Source organism: Silene latifolia, chromosome 2, assembly GCF_048544455.1.
Source record: "Silene latifolia isolate original U9 population chromosome 2, ASM4854445v1, whole genome shotgun sequence".
Taxonomy (NCBI): Eukaryota; Viridiplantae; Streptophyta; class Magnoliopsida; order Caryophyllales; family Caryophyllaceae; genus Silene; species Silene latifolia.
Window position 1 is genome coordinate 86,654,651 of NC_133527.1, and position 18,510 is coordinate 86,673,160.

The 18,510-nt window shown below is 42.4% G+C and overlaps 1 non-coding gene across 1 annotated transcript; it reads left to right on the forward strand.

The window, feature by feature from the left end:
• The first annotated feature begins 17,693 nt into the window (after positions 1-17,693).
• Positions 17,694-17,800, forward strand: LOC141644587 (small nucleolar RNA R71). The gene has a single exon (XR_012544200.1). It is a non-coding gene; the product is annotated as a small nucleolar RNA R71 (small nucleolar RNA).
• The last annotated feature ends 710 nt before the right edge of the window (positions 17,801-18,510 follow it).

The window sequence follows — 18,510 nt, forward strand, 5'->3', positions numbered from 1 at the left end:
CCCCCTCCCTTTTGTTGACCAAATGACTGAAAGACTTGCTTCTAACAAATTTTTCTGTTTTCTAGACGGATATTCAGGGTTCTTTCGGATCCCTATTCATCCGCATTTATCGAGTAAGACTACTTTTACCTGTCCACAGGGTGTTTTTGCATATCGTAGAATGCCTTTCGGATTGTGTAACGCCCCTGCTACCTTTCAGAGGTGCATGATGGGGATTTTTTCTGATTATATAGAAAATATTATGGAAGTATTCATGGATGATTTCTCAGTTTATGGTAGTGACTTTGATCGTTGTTTAGCTAACCTTGATAAAGTCATGCAGCGTTGTATAGATGTTAATCTTGTTTTAAACTGGGAAAAGTGTCAGTTTATGGTCAATGAGGGAGTTGTGTTAGGACATCTGATTTCTGATAAAGGTATACATGTTGATAAGGCAAAGGTGCAGGTGATTGAGCAATTACCTCCTCCCGTGAATGCTAAAGGAGTGAGGAGTTTCCTTGGTCACGCTGGTTTTTACCGGCGTTTCATTAAGGATTTTTCAAAAATTGCTAAACCACTTACACATTTGCTCCTTAAGGATGCTGTCTTTGAATTTACTGATGAGTGCCTTACCGCTTTTAACAGGTTAAAGGAGGCCCTAGTTTCTGCGCCAATCATTCAGCCGCCTGATTGGGACCTCCCATTTGAGATCATGTGTGATGCCAGCGATTATGCGGTCGATGCAGTTTTGGGGCAGCGGAAGAATAAAGCTCTGAATGCCATATATTATGCGAGCCGAACTCTGGATGAGGCTCAAATTAATTACTTTACCACTGAGAAAGAGTTTCTAGCTGTTGTTTTTGCCTTAGACAAATTTCGGTCTTATTTGTTAGGTTCTAAGGTTATTGTTTATACTGACCATGCAGCGTTGAAGACTCTCTTTATTAAGAAAGATGCGAAGCCGAGGCTCTTGAGGTGGATACTCCTTTTCCAGGAGTTTGATTTGGAGATCAAAGATTAGAAAAGAGCAGAGAATGTGGTAGCTGACCACCTATCTCGTCTGCAGCTGACAAAAAGGGAGGATTCGTTACCTATTAATGATTCTTTTCCTGATGAGAGTCTTTTAGCTATTACTACTTCAAGGTCTTATCCACCCCCGTGGTTTGCTAATTTTGCTAACTTTGCTGTGACAGGTAGGATACCACCCGAGCTTTCATGGCAGCAGAATAAGCGGTTTGCCTATGATGCTAGACAATATTTTTGGGATGATCCTTATGTTTTCAAGGAATGCGCAGACGGTCTCATCCGGAGATGCGTACCTCAGTGGGAGGTAAAGGATATCCTAGAGGCTTGCCACTCTTCTGCTTATGGTGGTCATCACGGTCCGTCCAGGACTGTAGCTAAGGTACTCCAATCTGGTTTCTATTGGCCAACTTTGCATGCAGATTGTCGCAATTTTGTTGCTTAGTGTGATGCTTGTCAAAGATCGGGGAATATTTCCAAGAGACATGAGATGCCATAGGTAGGTATTCTTGAGGTTGAGATTTTCGATGTCTGGGGCATTGATTATCAAGGACCTTTTCCGAGCAGTCAAGGTAATAAATATATCCTCGTAGCTGTAGATTATGTATCCAAATGGGTGGAAGCTATTGCTACCCCCCATTGCGATGCAAAGGCCGTGATTAAACTGTTTAAAAAGATTATTTTCCCTCGTTTTGGTGTCCCTCGGGTTGTTATTAGCGATGGGGGAATGCATTTTAAAGAGAAACAACTTAGTGCTTTATTGACTAAATTCGGTGTCCAACATCGTAGAGGTTTGGGGTATCATCCCCAAACTACTGGTCGGGTTGAGGTTTCTAACAGAGAATTGAAAGAAGTCTTAGCTAAAGTTGTTTCTAAATCACGGAAAGATTGGAGTCTTAAGTTAGATGATGTCTTATGGGCTTATAGAACCGCGTTTAAAACGCCAATCGGGATGTCACCATACCGATTGATTTATGGTAAGACTTGTCATTTGCCTATTGAGTTAGAGCGTAAGTCTTGGTGGGCTATTTGTAATTTGAATTTGGATCCTAACCTCTCTCATGAGAAACGCATGACACAGCTGAATGAGCTAGAGGAATTTAGGCTGCTAGCCTATGACAATGCAAGGATCTACAAGGAGAAAACAAAGCGCTGGCACGACAAGAGAATCATCAAGCGCGAGTTCCATATTGGCGATAAGGTACTTCTTTTCAACGCTCGTATCCGTCTATTTCCTGGTAAGCTGAAATCCAGGTGGACCGGCCCCTATACGGTCACAGCAGTTACAAAGTTCGGATCAGTTGAATTGGAGACCTCTGCTGGAGAAAGGTTCAAGGTTAATGGCCAATATGTGAAGCATTATCACGGATCAGATGCATATGTTGGGAAAGTCGAGGTTTTGTACTTCGACCCTTTATCAGATGATGCAAATTGAGGTAAAAAGGTCGTGCGGGACCTCTTAAACCAGCGCTAACTGGGAGGCAACCCAGGTTGTAATTATTTGTAATTTAGGAATTTTATTTTGTTATTTCATTTAATTTGCATTTTGAGTTTTTTGTTTTTGTTTTCTTTAATTTCTTTTAATTTGCAATTTCTTGGTTTGGAAAACTTGCGCGCCTTTGATAATTTTTGCAGGAATTTATTTTATGCGAAGTGCGTAGATGGTTTACTGGATATTTGCGAGAGAAAGACAGGAAGTTATGATGGCAAAATGAATTTTTGACGAATTAAAGTCTAATTGCCAGCGATAGCAGTCGATCGACAAAGTGAGTCAGTCGATCGACTGCAGGGGAGGAACAGAGGCTACTGTGTATAGGGGAGTGGTCGATCGACTGGGTCATATAGTCGATCGACCACCAAGGGAAGTCCAGAAGCCGTGAAAATGGAAAACCAATCGATCGACAAAGACAACTGGTCGATCGACCAGTTCGCGGGTTCAGAATGCAGCTAATAAGGGAAGTCTTCATCCTTTATTCTTTTATTCTTTCACTTGCCCAAAATCAGAAAATCATAAGCAAACCCTATTTCTCTGCCTTTTTTCGCGATTTCTCTGCAAATTCCGTCTTAATCTCTTCCTTTCTTGCTTTAATCTTCAAGGAAATCTTCAAGGTATGTCTCTAATCTCATTTCCATGCTCTATTTTCGATTTTATTGTGGTTTCTATGCGAAATTTTCGAGTTATATGCATTTGAGATGGAAAAATCGATTTGGGGAAATCGATTTTTGAGACTGATTTCTTGCCTTTTCTATGCTTTAATCGCTTATTCTACCCTTTCCCCCTTGATTTTCAAAGCAAATAAGCAGCTAGGATGTGTTTAAAGCCGTTTCCCCCAATTTTTTCGAAACCCTAATTTGCATTTCAGTTCTGATTTTGATGCGGGTTTCCTTAAAATCACATTATTTGGGAATTCTTGTTGCTAATGAGTTGTTTGCAGGTAACAAAGATGACGAAAGGAAAGGAGCACATGTACGAGGGTCAATCAAGCCAAGGCGCTGCCAAGCGGCCACGAGGACCGCCACTGCTGATAGAAGCTACCACGGATAGTATACCTGACTATCCGCAGGTTATCTTTGCTAATTCTACGCAACATGCTAAATTTTCTCTTTTTGTTTCGAAGATGAAGGTTACAGCTACCCGATTTCTCCATAAAGATACTTTGGAGAAATTAGGCTGTTATGAGTCGGTTGTGTCCCTGCTAAATGGGATGGGTATGATTGGTTTAGTGGACATGGCTGAGTTCACGTATTATGTTTTGACCCTTGAATTCTTTTCGTCTTATGCTTTTGACTCGAAAGCTTTCTTGGCTAATAAGACCAACCCTTGCATTTCCTTTCGACTTTTCAATGTCAACTACTCTCGACGTTGGGCTGATTTTGCGGGTTTTCCGGGTCTTTATTTCGAGGGCAGAACCTCGGACACCTCTGATACTCATCGAGTCATGTGGTCTTGTATCAGTGACTTTTACGGGTCAAAAAGGACGGGCACTTCCGTCCATTTGCCCCCTCTTCGTTATTTTCTGCGGGTAATGGGTAATACCATTTTTGGCCGTAAAGAGTCTAATAATGTGAATAATATTGAGCTTTCGATCTTGGCGGGCTATCTGAACGTTGACAGTCGGACATCCCGTATATATAACATTGCCTACTTGACTGCCGCTCACTTTCAGACTGTCAGTGAGTGCACTTTGACCACCATTGCTTGTGGCGGGTTGGTGACACGTATCGCCAACCGCCTTGTTTTACTTTTCCCCGACAGAGGACCCCATCGACCACGACCAACGTTTCATGGACCTTCCTTACGCGAGGGTCATCTATTGGGTTGATAGACAGATGCGGTGGAAGATAGATTCTTTCATCTCGTGACCGCATCCCCATCATCGGCTACCCTCCCCGTCCCCGCCCTTACCACTGCTGTTGAGGGGCGGCTCGGCCGCCCTTGCCTAGCTACAGGCTTCCTCTGCGGGCGGCCACTGCTACTGCTAGCACTTCGAGGAGAGCTCGTGCCTCCACTGGTCAGGCACCCTCTTCCTCCACTACTGCTCCCACTGGCTACCCGGCCACTTTTCGACCACCCACTCCTTTGGTTGTCCCTCCGGTCATGGACCAAAGGGCAATGTCACGTGTCTTGGGTGATTTGTGCAGGAGTTTCAACGAGCACAGGCTAGACACGGCTCTGACCCTCTACCCAGTTTACGAGGAGCTAGCCCGGGGAGGGATGCTCCCACAGGGTGACAGGACTCACCCTTCCTACTTTGTCCCTCCTATGGGCGGCTGCCCTCAGCCGGCCAGGAGACCCACTCCCACTACTACTGCTGGTGCCTCCACTTCCAGGAGAGCCACCGCCGCTGCTCCTGAGGCGGACGAGGGGAGCGACTCGGGGTCCGGAGAGGACAGTGACTCTGACTACGATGGTGGAGATTAGATGCTGGTGACCTCCCCGTTTTGGCAGGTTTGGGGAGGTCGTATTTTGTGAGTTTCCTTTTATTTTATTATGCTTTTATTCTCCCATTTTTTCTGCTGGTGATTTGCTGCTGAGCACAATGAGGGCATTGTGCTTTTATTCTCCCATTTTATTATGCTTTTATTCTCCCATTTTTATGCCTTTTGTTTTGCATCTGCATTTGTTTCCTTTTATTGCATTTCAGTCACATGTTTAGTGCATTTCTGTTTGCATTTGTGTTTTTGTTTTCATTCATTCAAAGAAAAAAAAAATTTGAAAATTCAAAAAAATCAAAAATATCACGTTTACTTTTGCATATAGTTGAGTCGGATTGGAGTTATTAATGACGATTTTGCACTATTAGTCAAATATGCCATTACATGCCCTTTTCACAACTGTTTAGCGAGAATTATAAGTGATTTCTCAAATTTTATTATGGAATTCATTTCGGGTAATTAGACTTGACTCGTTAGTTTTGGCAAACTACTTATACTTTCTGAGATATAGAGCCTATAACTGGTGACATTCATGACCGGTTAATTTAGGATTGAGAGTAGTACTCCCTTCATTTCATGTTTTGCACGTGTATGAATTTTGGTTGCTTATTGCCTATACGCATTGGTTTGTGGTCGGTATTGCATGTTTTGAGAACTATTGCATCCTCCCCTTTTCTCGTTTTACCCCATTAACTCCACTATAAGCCATAACTGCCAGTTGCCCTCAACTACATCCCATACTTAGCCTACCATTGTGCCAAGCTAGGAAGTAGTAGAGGAATTTTTATCGGATTAGAAGCAGTTTTGGTTCGTTTGTACTGATGGAGTGAGTATTGATGAGAAGTGAAGGGGCTGTGTCTTTTTGAAATGAAAGAAATAAATTTAGAAGAAATGAAAAAAAAAAGGACTTACCTGGGCAGAGGGCTCTGGTTGTGTAAGGGTGGTCGATCGACTGCCATCACTGGTCGATCGACCACCAGTTCAGAGGTTGAAAAAAAAAATGAAAATGAAAGAAAAGAAAAACAAACAGGCAGAAAAAGAAAAAAAGAGAGTTTTGAAAATAATAAGGTCTTGGTTGAAATAAGAACACGCCTCATGTGCTTACCTCATGAATTGGAGGCGTTTGTTTGGGATTTTGTGTTGCCTAGTCACTAAAGGCATGGTTTTTATGTTGAGTTGGAAGAACGGGATACGGTTTCTAATGGATCGTTAGGTACTAGCTTGGCTCTTACCTTCACTTTTCCATAATTGTTTTGCCCCTTCTTTCCCACTTAGCCTCACATATCCAAATCTTGCAATAGTTCGGCATGTGGTAGTCCTTGACGGTGGTTATGCGTATGTACGGTAGCTAGAATCATTATTCATGCTAGTCAAGCATACATGTTTTTTTGGTCGTAGTCTAGGTGAGAGACTGTATTTTTCTTCCCTCTCTTTTACATATAATCTTACCATTTGCTTTGCTGAGAGAAGAGTGGCCCGGTAGAGTCCGAATGTATGGGTCTTGCAAGGTCGAACGCCCGATTAAATTCCATGATATGCATAAATTTGTTCACTTGATTTAAGCTTTGCAGTAGTTGACTATGTGCATTAAACGGTTTGGCATTGACTTGTAGTTACCTCTGAAATGTACTCCTTTCCATTTAGTTTTTATACGGGTCATAGTGCTTGCTTGGGGACAAGCAAGGTTTGGTTTGGGGAGATTTGATACGTGCATATTCTATACACTTTATCTGTGGTTTTGGCACGTATTTCCATGCATAGTTGTTAGCTTAAGGCTGCTATTTCTCCCGAAACGGTTTACTTTGCATTTTCTACGATTTATTGTAGGGATGAGTGGAAGTAAGCTAAATCAAGCCTAATTCGTCCTCCGGAGGCATCTTCAAGGAAGCCTAGAAGAAGGAAGTTCGTACTCACTCACCTCGGGATGCGTGCATTGGAGTGAGGAGCTGTTTTGAAGAGAAGAAGTGTTTCTGCACAGCACCATCAGTCGATCGACTAGGCTGTGAGGTCGATCGACCACTAAAGCTCATCAGACGCTACTGTTCCGCATAAACCAGTCGATCGACCATGCTGACCGGTCGATCGACCAGTTTTCGAGCTGATACTTATTTCTTCGTGTTAGATTTTTAAAAGCCCAACTTGTAATTAACTTTCAGTATCTTTTTATCAGTAGAACTCAGCAACTTTTAGGTTATGCTTTTCATTATTGGAAAACTCAGTTTTAGATCTAGCTTGGAGACGAAAACCTTCGATATCAATACTTTGTTCTTGAATTCAATTAGTAAGCTTTTATGCAATTCTTTCTCTTCCTTATTTCCTTGTTATTTCGATTCTTGTTTTCATCAATTTAATTTCAGCGATTGAGTTCTTCCCTTTTGTTTTAGTTTGATTCAATTATGTCAAATTTGTTCTTTACTATTAATTTTGAAGTTAGTATAGATTTAATTATGCGTAGGTAATTTCTTTGATTGGGAACGAGGTGAGCCATGGTAGAAATAAGGATTGTTTTGTAGTATGAATTCTTATGTATTGGTCTTGTTGTCTTTTGATAAACTTTTTTACTAGATTGAAAGATTAGTAAATTGTATTATCATTAGATTAGGAATTTCCCTTGAGCGAAGGCTTTGAGAAATTCTAGGGAATAAATAGACCGTAAGGTTAATTGAGCATCGATCGAAAGGTTAGCTTATATTCCCTGAGACCGTACTATAAGACCTCTGCTACCTTACTGACCTGACTTTTGCCATGGTAAACCGAAGTTTCCGATCCCCTTTTCATCTTGTTGAGAATATTCATTTTTGCAATTAGCCATTTAATCAACCAAACTCAAAACCCCCCAATTAATTGTTACTTTTATAGACTGAAAAATCGCAAACAAAATCAACCTTGTCTCTCTGTGGTTCGACCCTTACTATCACTAGCTATAGTTTTAGTTTGGAATTATAAATTTAATTTTGGTACTAAACGACGGTATCAAATTTTGGCGCCGTTGTCGGGGAGACGGTGTAATTTTGTTTGCTTTATTTTAGTTTATTTTTCTTGTCTCAAGGAACTTTGGTTCCTTGAGGCCGTTGCTTACCTTTGCTTCTAGTTTTGCTTTTGCACAGTTAGAAGATAGGTTTTTGAGAGGAAGACTTGAATACTCTCATTTTGGCAATTATGGCTACAATATATGATAATCTACAGCCAAAGGAACACCATCTTTCAAAGGGGCACCAGTTACCTACCCCTACTACGGGTAACTTTGAATTTCGTTCCTCTTATATCGATTTAGTGGGGCGAAATCAATTTGCTGGTTTACCAGATGAGGACCCCTTGAATCTATTCTCGTTCCCTATCGTTGTTTGCCTACTGTAATTCGAAATTTTAGTGGATTGTTGGAAATTATGTGCTGTAGGTCAAAATTTTCGACTGGTAGGGGAATTTTTCAGGTTTAACATGCTGGTTTCTTGCTGTCTTAGCCGCTGTTTAGCCATTGTTTTCTTATCACGCCCCCTGCCCTATGTTTACAGGATGGAGTCTAGTACTTTGCCTTCTACCAGTACCACTTCTAGCCCGTCCTTGTCTGAAACAGTGGCCCCTGCTGCTACCACTGTCTCCACTTTGGTTACTACTGCAGCCCCAGTGTTCCTAGTTTCAGCTGCAGGTACAGATTTTGCTCCAGCTAGCTCTGCTGCTAGCTCAGTTCAGGCTGCCACTTCCTCTACGGTCACCACCACTGCTAGCATTGCTGCTAGTTCCTCTTCAGTGGTGGTCATAGAAGCCACTACCTCTACACCAACCTCTACTTTTACGTCTGTGGTGCACTCGCCAGCAGCCGCAGCTGCCTTCAGAGCAGTCCTGGTACCTCACATCGTCACTGCACGGGCTTCTGCTTTGAGTTCCAGAGGCCGAGGTCGTAGACAGTCTCGAGCTACGCCAGCTCCTGTTACCTCTACTTCCGCTCCTAGCCCTTCTACAGCTGCCGCTCCTTCTACTTCTGGCACAGTCACGGTCCGAGGGGACACCTCCCTCGACCCTCACCCAGACTATCCGCAGGTACATTTCGTTAATGCTTTACATCGCAAGAAATTTTATAACTTGCTGCGCTGTGTGTTTGTACCTTCCCGATTTCTAGAGAAATCGGCACTTGTGAGACTCGACATTTACGAGTCGGTTTGTGACTTACTACGGGGCACGGGGATGGCCGGGCTCATCACTATGAGCGGCCGCACTTTTCTGGAGCCGAGCCTCAAGTTTCTCAGCTCCTTTACCTTCTCCTCCGGGGCACACGAGGCTGACCCCACTAGTTTTTCAGTTTCCTTCTGGTTGTTTAACCGGACCTTTCCGATGACCTTAGGGGAGTTTGGTAGGAGACTTGGCCTTACCTCTACGGGCGAGACTGCCGCCCCTAGGAGGGTCTTCTATCAGCTTTGGGGGACCATGGCCCAGATTACTTTTCAGGAGCGAAAGCTCCAACAGGTCCACCTCCCCGCCGTCCGTTGTTTTCTTAGACTGATGGGGAGCACTATTTTTGGCCGAAAGGAGCCGAACAACATCACAAACACCGAGCTCTCCATCCTGGGCGGTTACCTCAACATCGACTGTGAGGGTCCTTTTACCCTCAACATAGCTTACTTGACCGCCCAGTACCTTCAGAGCCAGGGGAAGAAGGAGACGGGAACCATTGCCTGCGGTGGCATAGCCACGATTCTTGCCCGTTCCCTCATCCCCGTTTGGCCTCATGACTTGCAGTACCTCGAGGGAGAGAGGCTACTGATTCTGGATGCCATGCTTTCTCAGCATTGGCTGACCCCAGACTACCAGACATGGAAGATTGACGGCTTCCTGTCTGTTGACTTACCTTGTGAGACTCTTCCCCGTCTAGAGCCCCTTCCTACTGTTGCTAGGGGCTCCCGTCTGCCACCACTGTCTGACCTTCACCTTCCACACCGACCACCTGCTTCTGCACCCGCCGCCAAGAAGCGGCGTCTTGAGACCGGAGAGGGGTCCACACCTTCAGGGAGTGCCCAGCCTTCCACGGCTACTCCCATTCCGACCCCTACTCCCACTACTACTACCACTCCCACTCCCACTCCCATTGACCAGACACATACTCAGCCGGACCTACCGGCTACTTTCGTACCACCTCCTCCCTTTGTGGCGCCCGCAGTCCTGGACCAAGGGGGCGCCGTTTACGGTTTGTTGCTTGAGGTTGCAGAGCGTCAGGCTCGTATGGAGAGGGATTTGGCTCTTGCTTTACACCCTCTGTACGAGTACCACTTGCGGCGACACCGTCTGATCCCAGAAGGTTGGCCACACCCTTCCTTCTTCCGGTACCCAGCTGAGGGGTACCCGGTGTCTGACGAGGAGGAGGACGAGGACCCAGAGGTGGCAGTGAAGAGAGCTCGTGCTGAGGAGCAGAGGAGGATAGAGATCCGGAGTTCGGGGTGGAGGACATCCGTGACAGCGACGGCGACGACGACGACGAGTAGCTACTGGTCTACTCACTTCCCCAGTTTTCTAGCTGGTTTGAGGAAGTTCGTATTTTGTATGTATTTCTTACTCTTTTATTTTGTCTCCTTTATATTTATTGTTTTTATTTATTATTGGTTGTATATTCCCGTTCCCCTGTATATATCTGCTGGTGTATGCTAGAGGACAACGAGGGCGTTGTCCGTTTTGGTTTGGGGAGGTGATCGAGTCCGTTTAGTATTCACAAATAGATAGATGTGGTCGTTGGTCACGGTCGAATCAAAACACAATTTATAGCTAAACAAGCAACTCTACAATTAGTAAAGAGGCAAGTAAAGGTCGGATCCCAAGGGACGGGAGTTGAAATGAGATTTCTATTGTAACTAGTGGTGTCTAAGGGGTGTCACAAATTGGTTTGATGTAGAAGGTTACTAAACTAAAATAACAATGAAAATAAACAAGCAAGATGAATTAAAGGGGGTGTAAACAATTGATTAAAGGCACTAGGGTGTCATGGGATCATAGGGGAATCATGGGATATGATCATACAAACATGTTCTCAAATTATAAGCACGCAATTATTGTTGTGATGGATTGAGTTGGGTTATATCTTACAATCCTAGGAAAGTTTGGGTCCCGGAGCCGAATCGATTAGATTGTACAACACCTACAAGTCGACTTAATCTTCCCTACTCAACAACATGCATGGTCTAATGAGACTCGAGTTAGGTTATGTCTTACAAGTCTCATTGAAAAGATAGGAGATTATAGTAAATGCAAGGATTCATAGGCTTAGCATTTCATCAAATATAACATGTGCATGAGTTGAGATCAAAACAAGCAAGCAAATAAGATATGAAAGCATATTAATTTAAGCATGAATCATTCCCCATGTTGGTTTCCCTAATCACCCATTAACCCTAGCTAAGAGACTACTCACTCATTATCATGTTGATCATGCTAGCAAGGTTGTCAATCATACCAACAATATGAAACATGATGAATAAATGAAAGTAATTAACAATAATTAAAAAGGGATTAAGAGATTATACCTACTAATGATTCCAATAATAAAGCAAGAATAATAGAAGTACTTGAATGCTAGATTGAGAGGTTGTCAATCTCCCAATAATAACCCAAATAATCTTCAATTACCCAAAATAAAGGATGAACAAAAGAGATATTAAAGAACTAAAACTTGGATTAAAACTTGATTAATACTTGATTACAATATTGAAGAGAGATTTGATTGATATTAACTACACTAATTATTGATAAGAAGAACATGCTCCTCTAATTAGACTAATGGGGTATTTATAGTGAAAATTAGGGAGGATGCATTAGGGTTAATCGAGGGCTAAACTAGTAATTACACTTTTTAAGTAGAGCAAGGAGAAGCCGGTATTTTTGAAGAGAAGGGCTTCTCTTTTCGTAGCTTGAAGAAGACAACCCGCGCCACGTGAAGGAATCCGGGCGGATTAGGGTCGGGACGGCCGGATTTGGTCGATGGAATCCGAGCGGATTCTGGGAATCCGGGCGGATTGTTGAGGGGAATACGAGCGGATTCAGCCGGGCGCTCGGATTGTGGCTAGGTGGGACGGGCGGATTGCGACAATCCGCTCGGATTGTCGATCGTGATACTTCTTCTTTTTCTTCCCTTTTCTTCATAAATTCCTTGGGGATTTCCTTGGGGACTCAAGGATCCTTTCTCAACATTGCTCTTCTACTATGATATGTACAAAGGCCTTCTAATCTTGTCTCTCCTTGATGCTTGGTCATTGAATTTGATCAATTTAGTCTTGTTTTGCCACGAAAATGCAAGATTCTTACTCCTTTCCTACCAAGGGATCAAAATCTCAAAGAATATGCAAAACAAATAACTAAAGATAAGAAATGACCCAAATAAGCACTAAAAAGCATGGAAACAAGGGTAATTCGGGGGCTAAATATGCGCCAATTATGGTCACATCAAATATCCCCAAACCGAACCTTTGCTCGTCCCGAGTAAAGAGGTGACAAAGACTAGGACCAATACTAACCTATCCTAATAATATAGCCGATATGAGACAATTAGCGGGTCTCACTCCGCCCCTTCAACTCACAACAAGACAACCATGAGGTAGGATGCCTTCTTGCAAGGCAAGGTGGGTCTTGCCAAAATGGCGACACATCCAAACATTAGGCACACAAAAACACATAATGGATGCATCTACAAAAAGAATAGCCACTCCCTCATCAAGTGGCGGAAATTATCTACAAGGGAAGCAATTCAAGGGTACACAATCCTTCATAGATGCAATTTCTTCAAACTACTAAGCCTAGAAGGATACCAATAAATCACCTCCAAAATGTGTCAAGCTAGGGTACCTTTGTCCTCAATCGTTAAATGCTTTTGTCAAGAGTAGGCTCCCTATGGTGTTAGAAACACTGGAGGATCGCGGAATTCCCCCTCTTGCCTAGACAAGAAGAAGGGTCGTCCCCTCTCTACCATGCACAAAAATGGATATGATGGATAAAGGGATCGATAGAATTTGAGTTTCATTTTGGGAGTTTGCTTTTGTTTTTGTTTTTCCCCCCAATTTCATGTGGCATTTGACATTTGAGAACACTTGCTTTGCCATTTCTTTTCGATTTTTGGCATTTCAATACTTGACAACTTTTTGCATTTCTTTTTGAACATTTTCAAAGTCACCCCAATTAGTAACGAGGGTGCCTTGTATTTGAAGCTTAGGAGTCTATTTTTGCTCCTCTTTTCTTTTGATGCATTTTTGCAAACTTTCTTTCACTTTTCATTTCATTGAACTCAAATTGATTTCTTTTTGTGCCCATTCCCTTTGATGACAAAAATGTATGGTAGAACATGGATGATGGATGGATGCATGGTTTCAAGGGTCACCTTGGAATAAACGGTAGCCAAGGAGTTATCACACCACAAGGTACTCTTGACTAGGCCTTAAACCATGGGTCAACGGATACTAGCATGACACATCCTAGGGTGTTTTACAAGTATTCTAACAAGCAAAGTCTTAAGAACAAAAGGCATCTACTAGGGCCTATATACACTTGTCAAGCTTCCCAAGTAGACGGTTTCGCAAAATTTTTCTAACATGCAAACTACATGCCATGATGCAACTAGCATTTATACATCCTAATGCATATGATTCTACCAACTAATATGACATATAATCTAAGTGCAAGTTCTAAGTTCACATTGTTTTTACCGCATCAATCAAAATAAAGCCACATAGTCATTAACATAAAGAGGAAAAAGGAGATTGGAAAGATCATACCATGCGGTCTTCAATATCCTCATGTCTGGGATGTGGCGTAGTCAATCAATGTGAATAAGCATGAACAAACACAATATATACAAGACAATATATACAAAGGAAATGAACTTGTTTTTGGGTTTTCAATTTTTTTCAATTTTTATGATTTTTGAAATTTTTCAATTTTTATGGGGTTTTTGAATAAGAGTTAAATGTTAGAATTCCCATCCCCACACTAATATGGGCATTGTCCTCAATGGCCAAAATGATGGAAATTATGTAAAGATAATGCATGATTTTTATACTAAATGCAATTCTATACTAAGCTATACTACATGATGCATGGTTTTTTTGTTATGACGGAGAGGATAATTTAGATTACCTCCCGTTGTGTATGCATTAACTTCCCCAAACCGAGTGAGACAATATTGCTAATGTCCAAGGATGGGTATAGTTCATGCACACACTATGCTATGCATGAAACTAGTTTGTCATTTTGGATTTTACAAATGGGAACAATAAAGAACACCTCAATGGTACCGAGGTGTGAGTCCTTTGATGTTGCTAGGACTAAACCATCAATGATCAAAATGAAATAAAAATACAAAGAGATATAGACAAACCATGGGAGTGTAGGAGTCTCCAAGGCTTGCTCGTCTTCCATCATGCTATCATCATCACCACTTCCCTCATGAGAAGTGGTCACATTGCCACTTTCCTTGTCACTTTCTTCCTCATCTTCTTCCTCATCATCATCTTCACCATCTCTTTCTCCTTCCATTGCTTCTCCCTCAATATTATCATCAACTTCTTCATCATTTCCAACAACCTCATTATCTCCCACCACGTCCCTAGATGCACCCGGAAATAAGACTTCTCTATCCGCCCAACTAGGCAAAGGACAAGATGGATCAAGGAGTCCTTGCCTAGCTATATGTAGGAGGGGTGGATATTGAGCCAAATACGCATTTTTCCGATCATCATGGGCTTGCTTGTGCATTGCTTGCATAAGAAGAGTCACATAGTCTTTCCCAATTTCAATTCCTTCCGGCTTGAACTCTTCATACTCAAAGGGGTAAGGTGGTATGATAATGGAAGAGGAGGGGGTTTCGATGTTGTGGGTAGTGTTTATGAATGAATGAGTGAATGAATGAAGGTGGGAGGGGTTATAAAGGGACCGAAATTTTCAAAACTGTAGGGGCAATCCGTGCGGATTAGGTACAATCCGTGCGGATTCTGCTTCTTCAATCTTTGCGAAATCTCGCCTAAAGACGGGCGGATTTGGTACAATCCGTTCGGATTGTCTGAACACGGGACGAGCGGATTTCTTCAAAGACGGACGGATTTCAGTCCAGAGATTTTTGCTTGTTTTCCTTTGCTGCAAAGACGGGCGTCTTTTTTACAAGACGGCCAGATTCTTCAAGACGGGCGGATTTTTTGGAATCCGCTCGGATTCTTTAACAGTGGGAAAATTTCAAATTTCAGCTCAGTTCAAGACGGGCGTCTTTTGGTCAGGACGCTCGGATTGCACAAGACGGGCGGATTTTTGGGAATCCGCTCGGATTCTGGTCCTTTGTACCCGGATTCATTCCATTCGTACAGAATGCATTTCCCTTTACCATTGTTCCATTCTTCTTCATTTCTTGTGTTCTTCATTGTGGGGGCATTACTAAGGCATGGATAGCCTAGGCAATTCCCATCCCCACACTAAGGTAAAGCACTACACATCAATTGAAGTCGTTAGTCCCTCCCTCACTTCTCTCTTACATGACAATTATTTTGATCAAAGTAAATAAAAATCCAAAAATGACAAAAATGCAATACAAGAATTGAAATGTAAGTTAGGGAGTTAGAAATATTTACAAGTGGTGGTTTAGGGAGGACTCCACCAAACTCTCATTCTTGATGAGATGTCAAGGGGGCATGTTCAAGGTGTTGTTGATGTTGCTCAACACCTTGAAAAAGTAATCAAAAGCTTGTTCATTATTGTGGTAGAGGTCCTCAATAGACCGTGCCCCTTGTTGTTGATCATGATCGATGGCATGCCCAATGTAGGGATTAAAAATCCCTTCAAACTCGTCGTCCCAAAGACCACAAACTTCATTGAGTTGATCATTGAAAATCTCTTGCTTAGATGGAGACAACTCTCCCAATTTCTTCTCTTGGCCAATGAGGCCATCCTCTTCCTCCTTGGTTGATTTTGATGAGCTTTGCAAGCTCTCCTTGTCACAATTCACTTGCTCTTTGAATGGAGCATCTTCAATTTTCTTCCTCCATTGGAGTTCCGATTTCTTCCTTTCATCTTTTCGGCTATAATGATCAATCATGAAACATGGCTCATGCAAACGAGGAGCTCTCATGGTCTTGTCAAGATTAAAAGTTATGCTTTCATCTCCCACTTCTAGAGTGAGCTCTCCATGTTTCACATCAATCACCGCACCGGCGGTGTGTAGAAAAGGTCTTCCTAGGATGATTGGAATGTTGGAATCTTCCTCCATATCAACAATGACAAAGTCCACCGGGATGAAAAACTTCCCAATTCGCACGGGGACATCTTCCCATATCCCTAATGGTGTCTTCGTCGATCTATCGGCCATTTGAAGTGTGATGTAGGTGCATTTAAGCTCTCCCATTCCCAACCTTTTACTCACCGAGTACCGCATGACACTCACACTAGCCCCTAGATCACATAAGGCATTGTTGATCGTCGTGTCGCCAATGGTACACGGTATTGAGAAGCTTCCCGGATCCTTTAACTTTGGAGGTGAACTCCCTTGAAGTATTGCACTACTCACCTTAGTGAAGGCGATAGTCTCAAGTTTCCGGATCGACTTTTTCTTTGTGAGGATATCTTTCATGTACTTTTCATAGGCCGGAACGTGGTTGATTAATTCCGTGAAAGGAATTGAGACTTCTAAATTTTTCACAATTTCCATGAACTTTCCAAGTTGATCATCAAATTTGGGCTTGGCTTGACGACTTGGAAAAGGAAGTCTAATCACAATGGGCTCCTTCTCTTTGGCCTTGTCTTCATTTTTCTTTGAACTTTCTTCTTTTGATGATTCTCCATCTTTGGAGTTTTGCACAATTTCTTCCTTTTCACTAGCTTCCACAACTTCATCCTCAACTTGCTTCTTCGGTGCTTCATACCTTGTACCACTTCTCAAGTGAATGGCACTAACCGTTTCATGTCTAGGGGGATTACTTTGAGGTGGTAATTGCCCCTTTTGTCTTTGTGAGCTTGAAGATGCTAGTTGAGTCAATTGTGTTTCCAACATCTTGGTGTGAGCTAGAATGTTGTTGATGGTGGTTTCTTTTGCTTGACTATCTTTTTGCATTTGGGTGAAAAATTCTTGTTGATTCTTTTGCATTTGGAGGACCGCTTTTTGGACATCAAAGCCTTGGTCATTTTGGTGATTGTATGGATTTTGATTTTAGTAACATTGGTTTTGATTGTAAAAGGGTCTTTGATTTTGGTTTCTCATGGGTGGTGGAGTGTATGTTGTTTGAGGGTTTTGAACATTTTGGCTCTTGTATGAGAGATTTGGATGGAACTTGGTGTTTTCATTGTAAAAATTTGAATAAGGGGTACCACTTTTGTAAGCTTGGAAAGCATTAACTTGTTCGGTTGTTCCCCTACACTCACTTGGGTCATGACCCAAAGTTCCACAATTCTCACATATCCCACTTGGGATTGATGAGGATGCCGTCATGGCATTGACATGATGCTTCGATGATTTTGAGTTTTCCTCAAGTCTAGCCATAGCTTGTTCAAACTTCAAGTTGATTGTGTCAATGTGAGCACTAAGTTGAGCACCCAATTGAGTAACGGAGTCCACTTCATGATTTCCTCCTCTAGTAGCCTTGCGAGGTCTACTATATTGCGAATTATGGACCGTCATTTCCTCAATCTTGGTCCATGTTTGATTGTGATCAACTTCGGTGAACATTCCATTTGATCCCATATTGAGAATGTTCCTAGAATCTTCATATAAACCATTCCAAAATTGTTGCACTAAAAACCATTCGCTAAGTCCATGGTGAGGACATGAGCGACAAACTCCCTTGAACCGCTCCCAAGCTTCATACAAAGACTCTTCATCCCTTTGCTTGAAACCCGTAATTTGAGCTCTTAGCATGTTGGTCTTTTTCGGTGGGTAGAATTTTTTGTAGAAAGCTAGAGCCAACTTCTTCCAAGAATCTATTCCAAGGGTGGCCTTATCAAGGCCCTTCAACCATTGCTTTGCGGTGCCGATTAAGGAAAAAGGAAATAAAACCCATCTAATTTGGTCTTGAGTCACGCTAGTTTGAGAGATAGCATCACAATAATCGCAAAAGGTTTCCATATGAGAATGAGGGTCCTCACTAGGCATTCCCCCGAATTGGCTCCTCTCAACTAGTTGGATGAAGGCGGACTTGGAAATAAAATTACCGGTGAGATGTTGCGGTGTAGGAGTACCATTTGGTAGATTCTCCTCGGTGGGTACGGAGTGTGACGAGAATTTTGGCATTGTAGGTGGATTTTGTAGGGTATTGTGTAATGGGTTTTCTTCTCCTTCTATTGCGAAAGGATTGACAAACTCACTAGTGGGTTGAACAACTTCACCAACACCTCTCAAATTCCTCCTAACAAGTCTCCTATTATTCGTCAAGGTTCTTTCGATTTCACGGTCAAAAGGTAACAAATCACTTTGTAACCTTCTAGACATGCAAAATATCAAACAACTCAAAAACAATTAGAACAAACCTTGAGGATTTTTACTTCCTCAAGGAGAAGAAAGACACAACTAATAACAAAAAGGAAATCTAAATCAAACAAACACCGTCCCCGGCAACGGCGCCATTTTTT